Genomic DNA, 11,284 nt, shown 5'->3' with positions numbered 1-11,284 from the left:
TTTGTTTGAAGGTCATGGGACAACACATGAGACTATGGGGAGTTCAATTATTGGGCAGACGTGTTGAGCCAGGTCCATTTTTGAGATATAGAAATAAGGGAGCTGCTATTTACACTTCCCTTTATTGATAATACACTCCCATTTTCTATTCTTTTTCCCAAAATACCCTGGGTTTTAGAAATTAATCTTCCTGCGTTGTTGCACTCCCCCTCTTCAAGACTTTAACGCACTCCTCCCTCCATAAAATTATGTGGTAAGATACTTGTAATGTGATATGCACAATGCACCTATAATCTTGTACTGTGGTGAACTCAAATATTTCATTCACTCCTAATTTTATTAGGTATCTTATACGTTGTTTACTACCATTTGTCCGGGCTGAAGATCGGTCCAATTTATGCTGGAGGAGTGGAGGTTTTTAATTGTATTTTCGCAAACACGTGATTTAACTTCCATAAGATTGCTCTTAACCAAACGCCTTTTTTATCAAAAGGGTAATTTTTTAATTAATTTCCAAATGGGATAAATCGTATTATTCAGCGCAACTTTCAGGCCAAAAGTCATATACCTTTATGAGACTTCTATTTTTTTAATTTTTTTTAACAAAGTCATAGTAAATTATACAACTTTATTGATTATATTATTTTTTATTGTTCGACACATAAAAGTTGTAAGTTTTTATAGGACTTCAAAGTGTTAATATTATACACAACTTCAAAGTCAAAGGTTGAATTATCTATCAGTTTTGATTATATATTTGTAGAAAGTTTTGTTTCAGTTTTTTTTGTAAGATCTTTTGATTTTAGTTCCATGTAAAACTTAAAACTCATTATTATAGTAAACTTTTTTTATTTTTATATTATTTTCTCTCATAACTTTATGGTACAGAAGATAAATAATATTAGTTCTTCGATTCATTGTTTTGTATATATTTATTATATATCCACAATTTATTAATATTTCGTTAAAGTTCTGATAGATTTAAGTAATATAACTCATTTCTTAACGAGTGAGGGATTTTAACTTTAAAACAATGAGTGAGGGATTTGTTTTAATATAAAAAAAAAAGGTTCAATACATAATTACATTGACCTCTTTTTCTTCATAGCATATATTTCCCTTTTTCTTCGTAGCATATATTTCTCTGTAAAAAATTAATTGAAGTCGTGTATAATATTTAGACTTTCAAGTGATGTAAAAACCTATGATTTTTTATGTTGAATAATAAAAAAAATATAAATCGATAAGTTGTGCAATTTTTTCGACTTTCATAAAGGTATACAATTTCTGTCCTTAAAATCGTGTAATTATTTACAATTTCATCAACAAAAAAAAAGTCTCCTAAAGGAATAGGACTTTTAACTTTAAAGTTGTGTAAAGTAAGAGACAGCTTACTTTTATTTCAGAATTAATTCAAAAATTATCTCCATTTGGTAATTAAAAAAAATTACTCCCTTTTCCTTAGAAGGCCCTTAATCAATATATATATATATATAAAAGTCATGATAATAAAAAATATATATAAAAAAAGCCATACATAATAATCATTAGCCTTGAATATGGGTATTGCTTGTGGCCCTTGGCTTGTTTTCTGCTCTTCTAGACTTCTAGTGGCCGAAGAAAGGGTAGTTAGAAGTAAAGACAGCTGCAATGAAACCAAAGAACCAAAGAAGAATGGTTCATTCTTTCACTCGAAGTATCAAACCAAGTTGATTTTGATTACCCTACAACTTGAAAGTTCTTTTATTTGTGCTGTTCGTTGAACAAGAAAAAAAATAAACATTTTGTTAAATTCTCGACAACATCAAAATTGCAATTTTGAGTGAGACTATACACACTAGTACTCAAACATTCTGAGCAACGAATGATGAGCATGTTGGTCTTTTGTAGGGTGATAATTAAAGCTGAAATGAGGCTGCACTAAGACACCAATTAGGTGAGACAGACAGGAAGTTAATGGAATTCTCTGTATTTAACAAATTTCGAGATGAGATAAATTGTGTTGTAGCTTCCTTCAAAGCCCTTTAAGCTGAACAACCAGCCCCGTCAAGGAGCTCCACTCCTCAAATGCACTGGCCGAAGACACAAATGCAAGTTTGGAGGACTCAACGTCATTCGCAGCAACTGCCACGAAATAAAAAAACAGGAATAAGTGTTAGCACAAAGGATCTTGTAGCCACCATTTTGAGTATACCCTGGCTCTTAATTACATTAGCAAATTACTAGCACAATTTTATGTGCCTAAAATGCAACCAAGGCTTTTGGAAATAGTCTATCAACAAGTTACTAGATTGCATCTAGGCTGTTTTTCTTTTGCAGTTGATATCTGTCTATTAATGAAACTTGATATTTTTCTGCCTTGTATGAAACTTGATACCTGATGAAATCAATGAAGCTAGTGAGGAATTGAATGTGTCCACCACGGTCTTTTCTTCAGGACTGGCACTCAACTGTTAAAAGGTTACCCAGAAACTGTAAGATATCCAATTAAGAAGCTGGAAAGAGAAATTTGAATACATAAATAGTAATTTTATTAAAAAAAATGCTACCATCCAGAAAGTTCACACTATTAAATGGAGATTAAAGAGTATTCCAATGTTCATTGTATGTCAGGCACAAGTACTGTATTTGAAACTTGTCCAGCTCATAGTCTATTAATCTTTATCACTTGAGAATGATAATGAAGTCATCAGTTTTCTCCCATTGTGGAGATTCAGAATCGAATGTGTTCATAATGAAATTAGATGATTGATGTTATCATGGCACCAGTTTTTTCTAAGTTTGTGATGAAAGATTTCATAACAAATGCGTTCATAATGAATGCAAGCATTTAAGAAACCAGACTAACCTTATCCAAAGCTATATTAGCATTTTGGACCCAATCAGTATCAGTGCCACTCCCAAAGACAGAAGCAGCTGTCGCTAGATCATTGTTTTCAATTGCTTTACCAACTTCACTCAGTTTATACACCAGGTCCTGAAGATAACCTGCAAATATTTTTCAACTTTCAGTTGCTAAGTCTTGTGCTGGCTGAATTTGTGAATTTAGTAAAAATGAAGGCAGCCTGAAATTTTTCTTTTGATTCTGCCCCTAAAGAAACTGGTGTTTTTGGTATCATGAAGGGAACTTGAGGGACAAAGGAATAGAAGTTCATCATGAAAGAGAAACACGAGTTCTATTTCTCATTCTTGAGATTACCATGGTTGGGAGGAGAAAGACGATCTTAGTTAGTGTGGCCTCTTCAAAGTTCAAATATCAATTCTATTACTGTATTCTCTAAGCTGGGACTGTATACAAGCTACAAATGTGTCTTAAAGATGCAGAGAGAGCAAGCAACATTCTTTTGAAAAGTTAAGTTGTGTTCAATTTCAGATGGTTAAAAATAAGAATTTAATTGAAATACAGTATATAAATTTTTAATTTTAAATATGAATTTAATGAAAAATTGTTGATTTTCTAATAATTAATTTAAAACCTAATATGATTTCTAATTAATTGATGGTGTAAAAATTTGATTTATGTTCTGATCGTGTGTCAAAATTAAACTTTAAAAATAATCTCTCACAATACAATCTAGGCCAGGGACAGTGTCAAATATCAGTAGCATTGAATTATGTTTCATTTAAAATCATTCAGAAATGGGCCGGCTACTGTGATCTTAAAGGAGACAACCAAAATACAGCAACACAGTTAGCTCTGCATATGTTCAAATTTATTAATTCAATTGAAAATTTCTTTGGTTTCCCAGGAACACAGGCGATTCAGTTAATATTTTTGAATTTGTGAAAGAAACGGGTAACTAAATACAATATGAATTTAATTGTAATACAAGGTCAATGTAAGAACGCTTTACACCAATGAGGTGTTATTACATCATTTAGTAAGTTTTGTAACCTCATGTAATTGTTATTTGTTAATATTTATTACACACTTACACTCATTAAATGAGATATATCAATACAAACTTAGATGATACCGTAAAATTGTTTACACTAATGTTGCTTTAAAAAAACTCAATACAACATTTGACAAGACATACAATAGAACAAGAAGCCAATCGTGTACTTTTGACTGATTTTTGTTCATTGGACACCCTCAAGAATTGGGCACAACTACTTTACTGCTATCCTCTGCAGACTCTAAACCTATAAAGGTAACTTGCATTTATTTGCATTCCAGAGTGAGCAAAATCCGTCAAGTAAGGAAAGGAAACACATAGTAGGACAAACCAACCATGCAAATTACTGGTCATCTTTAGCCTTTAGGTAAAGATGTAAGAGTACGTCCACATTCATCCGATAATGTAATCTAGGGAAAAGTGAAATGTCATTTTTGCAGGATCAGACCTGTTTCTTTGGAGGATGATTTGATCATACCTTGTCTCTCAAGTCTCTTTTTTCTATCCCTCTTTACTTTTTCCAACAGCTCCTCATCATCATCTGCATCAAGTATTGCAGCATTAGCATCCTCACCAGCCAATGAAAGCGAAAATGTGGTGGGAAAACTGATGGATAAGCCTCTTTTGGTCAGAATTATTGGAGGATGTATTGCTGGCTGACTAACTGCTTTGCAAAGAGTTAATTGCCTTTTCACACTGCACATGATGGGGGTGGTAAACATATGTTTGTGTTGCTAATTACAAAGAGGGTAATAATGGAAGACAGAAGGGGTGTGCAGTTGGGAGAAAATATATTGCCAATTTTTCTTTTCTTTTCTTTTCTTTTCTTTCCTTTTCCCTCTATACTTTATTCTTTTCTTTATTTTCCAGTATTTTGGGCCTGAAAATACAGAAGACTTGACAATTTGGAACCTGTTGAGGATAAGGTTGTTGGATTCTGTAATCTGATCCTGTCATTTTTTTTATCCTGAAGGGTATTATGGTCATTGAATAGTACCTGTATAAACCACTACCATTTATAATACCATAGTCTCTTCCAAAGTCCAATTGAGTAAAAAAGAAAGAAAGGGTGCAAAGTTGACTATGGAAAGTTGTCTAGTATGTATCCTTGTCCCATCTAACAAAAATTTTATCCCATCAATTATTAATTCAGTACCTTAATAAGATGTGTGATCATTCACATCTCGGCCCACAAAACAAAACCATTGTAAAAAGGATTTAACTTAAAGCTTTTAGGAATTTTATAATTCCTAATTAATTAATATGGACTATATTTTATATTATAATATGTATATTAGTTATTTATATTTAGATGGGTTCAATATAAAGTGATCTAATTCAATGAGCTCATTAGATCACCAACAAAAAATTGATATGAATTTAATGAGCGGAAATCAGTTTGGCCCATTAGGGGATAATGAGCTGATAAGATTTGGTTGAGGAAAGTTATTAAATCAATTATTCTTGACTGCTGTAAGATTCCACTGCGTGTTGATCAAGCTCTATGGACTCAGGTATTTCTTAAAACCTCTTGATAATCTGATGTAATGTGTTTTGGTACTCATTTGTTATTTTATAAGGTTTATTAAAATTATATATATTGTTTATATGAATCAATAATAAGGCAATGGTCTTTTGTCTTATATGAATAATTTATTGTTTTTTTCCAACTGTTTTTCCTTCATGAATCGATGATAGGCTGATAATTTATTATATTATTGTGGTTAGTATAAATTTGTGATAGTATTGTGGTATGTTCGTTTTGGATGCCTAATTAGTTTACCATGATATTATTTTCAAATATTTATTGTTATCATAATTGGTGCAAATTTAACCATTACAGACCATTTCCATTTATTTGCGTGTCAAATGATTTTAATTAAATTGATTGAACCATTATGTTGTCAAAGTAACATCTATTGTGTATATTGATTTAATTAAATTGCATGGATGTTAATATGAAATTATTTATGCGAATTATGCTCGATCCAAAGGAAGACACAATTTGGCCAAATAGTAACATATATGCAATGATAAATATGTGACAATTATAAAGTTTTTTTTTCATGAGAATAATAGTCGGTGCAAAGAAAGGCTATTATTTGACAGAACTAATTGTCAATATTTGATCATTGCATTGAGAGTACCAATTACAAATTAATTTCTCTGTCCAAAGATTAGAATTAATGTTGTGTTGGATATCTTGTGATGGATCTATTATGAAAAATATTTACATGTCTTGTTATATATACTTTATATGACTTGCTTGATTATTTGTAAACATGTTATTAATTTTTGCTCTTTCATGAGTTAATATTGTCAACAAATGTTACTGTCCAAGTGAATTATATCACAATGTTGAATGTGACAAATTTTAAGGTCTGGAAGGAAGCCGTAGAAATTATTCTTGGCCGTATGGATTTGAATTTGGCGCTAAAGACGGAACGACCTATTTCCACTTCAGAAACCTCTAATGAGTTAAAAATTGAGAAGTGAGATTAGTTCAACCGAATGTACCTTATGATCAACTTAAAATCAAGTATAACCAATAATGAACCATACAAGAAATCAAGCTCTGCTAGGACATGTTCTAGAAAAAAAAAACCCTTTATCTATGCTTATGTTTCTCACGCATCTATATTGTAGTTAGTAATTTCCAGAGGAGATGTTGATTCATGGTAATTTGGTTTTTAATTATTTTTTATATGGACATTCATGCCCTCAAGATAAAGCATTACCAATACCCAATACCCCACACACACACAAAAAGTGTGCTTCGCTAATTGTTATCACTTTTGCAATCAACAATATTGGGAGAATACGTAAAAAGCAGATTCTCTTGCGTGGGCTGAGAACAGTGGTTGAGCTAAAAGCTACTTTCTTTGCAATTTTGCGTTATTAAACCAAACAACGGACTACAGAGCCAGCTCTAAAGGAACTCATTGTTGATGAGATCTTGATCATACCACTTTTTTAACCGTCCTTTGACACTGTCCTTACTGATTAAGTGAAAGGGAAAGCAAGCATAACAGTGTAGCACGCTGTTAAAGCTCTTTTTCTCAACAGTTCATTTTAGAACTTCACTTTTATATTGATCATTAGTTGCATTCCAATGTTTTAAAGTGATCCCACATTCTTAAATGGTCTCAATTTTTCATTAGTCCTTTCTATTGGTTATTCTTAATTATAGTATATATGTTTATCTGCTTTAGCTTTGTGGTCTGCAATGGCCTTTGTTGCTTTAATCCAAATTGCTAAAATATACTCTCTTTCATTCCCGCAATCAAATTGTTTTAATAAATTGTATAGAGAAAAGATGTACGTACAGGTAGGATCACACATTAGATAGAAATTTAAGGCTTTTAAGTCTTAACTTTCCCTAAAAGCTAATATAGGTATAGAACAGAACAAACTTACAGATCAAAGAATTGTTTGTGTTCAGTGAGAAGTATTCTCCTGATGGCAGCTTCTATTTTAAGTTATCGCGGTTTTGCTTTCTCTCCTACTATTGTGTAAGCCTATTTGCAACTAAAGCCAATTTGAAAAATAAACTGAATTCTTAGTATTAAATTCTGTTTCATATGTGTATAATTTGACTCGTGTAAAGTAAAGAAAAAAGCCCTATAACATTATTAATATACAGATGTAATCAACAAGTATTGCTTATTCAGTGACACCAAAAAGAATGCAGCATTAATTTTGCTATCCTTTTTTTCTGCTTCTCTATTTTAATTAGTTGCACCATTAATATCTTCATCTTTACCTTCAAATTGGGCCGTGAACGCTTCTGAGTTATCCTATCCTATGATCTCATAATTGAAAAGGATCTTAGAAAAATGCCATAGGGCTTTTATAGCTACTGACAATATGATGGTTCTTTAGGGTCATTATTTATGTTCTAAAAAGTTTGATGAATGCGAATCAGCTTAAGTTATTATTACATGAAAAATGAGCACTCATTAAGACAAGCAGAAAATTTCCACCCCCAAACAATAAAGTCAACCGCGTATATGGCTAGCCTATGTGTCTTTCTCTCAAGTTAGCTTGCTGGCTAAGTTCTTGACAATTTACTGAACAATGCCAAAATTCATCTTATACTAAGGAAGTATTTAGATAAACTTACTTAATTGGTTATTTATTTAGTAAGAGTTTAATAATGAAAATTTTAAATCATAAGTACTTAATTTATCAAAAAGTTAATTTATATCATGTAGATTATCAAAGAAGTACTTAATTTATATCATAAGTACTTATTGCGTAAAAATCACTTTGTATATATACTTCTTTGATTACCTACATAATTTCATCCAGACAAAATAATCACAATAAGTAGAGTATCAAAGAAGTACTTCTATTATCATAAAATGAATGTGGTTGTCTACATGTGATTGTTGGAAGTTGGGACGTCTTATTCTGGAAATAATAATAATAACAATAATATACAATACAAATAGCTCTAATTTGTATTTTTAGTTTTTTACACAGCAAACTTTTATTTTTCAATATCATAAAACTTCATCATCTTTTTGTATTACCTCTTATCTTTATCAAATATCAATGACTGACGGTATTTTTTTTATGAGAAATAATATTTTTCTTTAAACGTATTTACAATATATAGGTGACTGAGGGTTTATAAAAAAGAACCCTCAGTTTTTGAACATTGCCGATGCCAGGGGAACTAGAAAGTAGGAAGAGATTCATTAAATTGGTTGGTCACGTGATATTTGTGTGTTAATTGTGGTGAGGTCACGTGATTTGGTCTCCGACAGACAGAGAACGGAGTTTACCCACAGACTCCGGAGCGTGGAGTGAGTTAGAGCTGAGACACAGGACACACACTAGCCGACGCCATAACGCGTATGTATCATCATCACAATTTTTAGTTTATACCCCGCATCCACCGCCATTCCTCCTGTGCACAACACGCGCTTTTTTTTTTAATAAATAAAAAAGAAGAAGAAGAAAGAAAAACCTTCCAATTATATAATCACTTTTATGTTTCATTTAGGATAAAATATCATTTTTAATTATTTATGCTTTAATTCTTTAGGTTTCAAAATTTTCGTTTTCGTATATGTTAAGTATGCAATGTTATCCAAAATTACCATTTCGACAATGTTAAACTAATATTATTATTGTTTTTTATTTTAAAGCAATTAATTTTAATCTGAGACGATCAAAAGTTGTCACATTATTTAAATTAATTATTATAATGAACTAATTTTCTAAAACAATTAATTTAAAATAAACGTTCATTTTCACAATACTCAAATCTCAATCATGCAAATGAAAGAGTATAAACGATTAATAAAAGTGGGATATGGATCACTAACTAAATTATTAGTTAGGCATCATCCAACATCAAGATTGGATATGCATTTATTGTAAATGAACTAGATAATGAATACATACATCCAAAAAAGTTAAGGATGCATTTGGCTAGAGAGGTAATGAAAAAGACAAAAAAAATAATTATTAAAAGACATAGGAAAATGATAAGTTTAAAAAATTGCAAGTTTTAACAAAACTTGTTCGAAGGGTGAATCAAGGTTTTACTTGAAAATTCAAACCCTAAGGTTGTTGTTGAGGAATTCATGTAAAAGTGGAATGACCGTTAAAGCGCTATAAACTTACTTTGTAATGACATCACCGCAGAGTTTTATATTAGCATGGAGAATCGTCAAACAGGGGTTCAACGAATCCTACCTTAGAATCTTCAACTTCTTAACTCCTACAATGTGAGTTGCAACCAGAAGACCAATTGTGTCATCGACATTAACCTCTACGGCTAGTCAACGGATTTGATCGTTAGGCATGCCCACCACATCGAATACATGATCGGCTACATCTCACTGGTGATCCATAAGCTCGCGCATCTTTCAATTTTATAGATTATGTTTCTTTTTTTTGTGATTCATTCCCTATGGGATGAGGGTTTGCATTCTTCCTCTGATTGCTATAGAAATTTGAGAAATATTTTTGGAATTTGAAGATAATGGTGGTTAAAAACCACCACTTTATTAAAATAATTATTTTAAAATGCAAAATGTTAATGGTGTTGGTTTTAAATTGATGAGAGGACAAAATTGAATTTTTCTAACTTAAAGGACCAAAATGGGTGCTTTAGAAATAAAGGACCAAAGTGTGAATTACTAAAATAGGATAGTCATCTTTTACTTTAGTTACTATATGTCTCATATCATTTAAAGATTCGTACTTCTTAGTTATATAATTTGACATTTGTTGAGGTTAACTCCTATTTCCTTCTTTGACAACATAAGCATAGGAATTTCCTTATTATGACCCCGAATGTACATTTCTTAGGGATTATGTGCATATTATGCTTCTTTAGTTGTGTAAACACATCAATCACATTAACAAAATATTCATATTCTCAAACATTATTAATGATAATGACATCATTGTAAACTTCAAGCATTTTATCAATCTACCCTTTAAAGAATCTATTCATCATGTGATAGTAGGTTACCTTGACATTTTCATCTTGAACGACATGGCCTTGTAACAATAATTAGTATTTCTTATCATGGAGGGTTTTTTTTCTTCATTGTATCTGGGTGCATCCGAATTTTGTTGTACTTGAAATAGATGTCCATGAAAGATAATAATTGATATCTTAAGGATCCATCTGCTAGTTTATCAATGTTAAGAGTGTAACGTCCAATGCCTTCACGTTAAACTAACAATAGATACAAAATAATTCAATTTTAGGATAAGTTATATATATATATATATATATATATATATATATATATATATATATATATATATATATATATATATATATATATATAATGGCTTCGCCTAAATTTAAATCCAAGATTTTGTGCAAACTATTTATCCATCTCTCTCTCCAAACCACCGATAGATCAACCTAATGGGTTAGGAAAATGTTATTTGATTTAAATATAAAAATGTGTAAATTTTTCATGTTGCATAATTTTTATTATGCATAATAACTTATTCAACTAAATTAAATAACTTGTTATTACATTAGTAACTTTTATCTTGTACCCAAAATAAAAAAAATCAATAAATTTTAATATAACAGATTTTAAAATATAATTATCTATTAAAATTAAAATCATATTAAATAGTAAAAAAGTAATAATTGCAGCTATATTTTTCATCCGATAAAATAATTATAAACAGGGATGGACCCAGGTTTAAGCCAACGAGGGCAATTAATTGTCCCCCCTAATATAATAAGTTCTTTTAATATGCTCAAAAAATCAAATTTACCCCCCTAATATTAATATTTTAGTCCTAGGTCAGATGATATTATGAATGTTCCTCCAACTCATTCACACTAATGATTGAGTGAGATTGAGACAAAGGAACATGTAAGCATAATGTCATTG

At 30.8% G+C, this 11,284-nt stretch overlaps 1 pseudogene; it reads right to left on the bottom strand.

Moving 5' to 3' along the window:
* Positions 1–1,651: 1,651 nt before the first annotated feature.
* Positions 1,652–4,915, bottom strand: LOC114393543 (annotated as a pseudogene).
* Positions 4,916–11,284: the final 6,369 nt, after the last annotated feature.

This window comes from Glycine soja, chromosome 17, assembly GCF_004193775.1.
Source record: "Glycine soja cultivar W05 chromosome 17, ASM419377v2, whole genome shotgun sequence".
Taxonomy (NCBI): domain Eukaryota; kingdom Viridiplantae; phylum Streptophyta; class Magnoliopsida; order Fabales; family Fabaceae; genus Glycine; species Glycine soja.
Note: the sequence above shows the minus strand (reverse complement) of the source record. Positions and strands in the feature narration are given on the sequence as shown.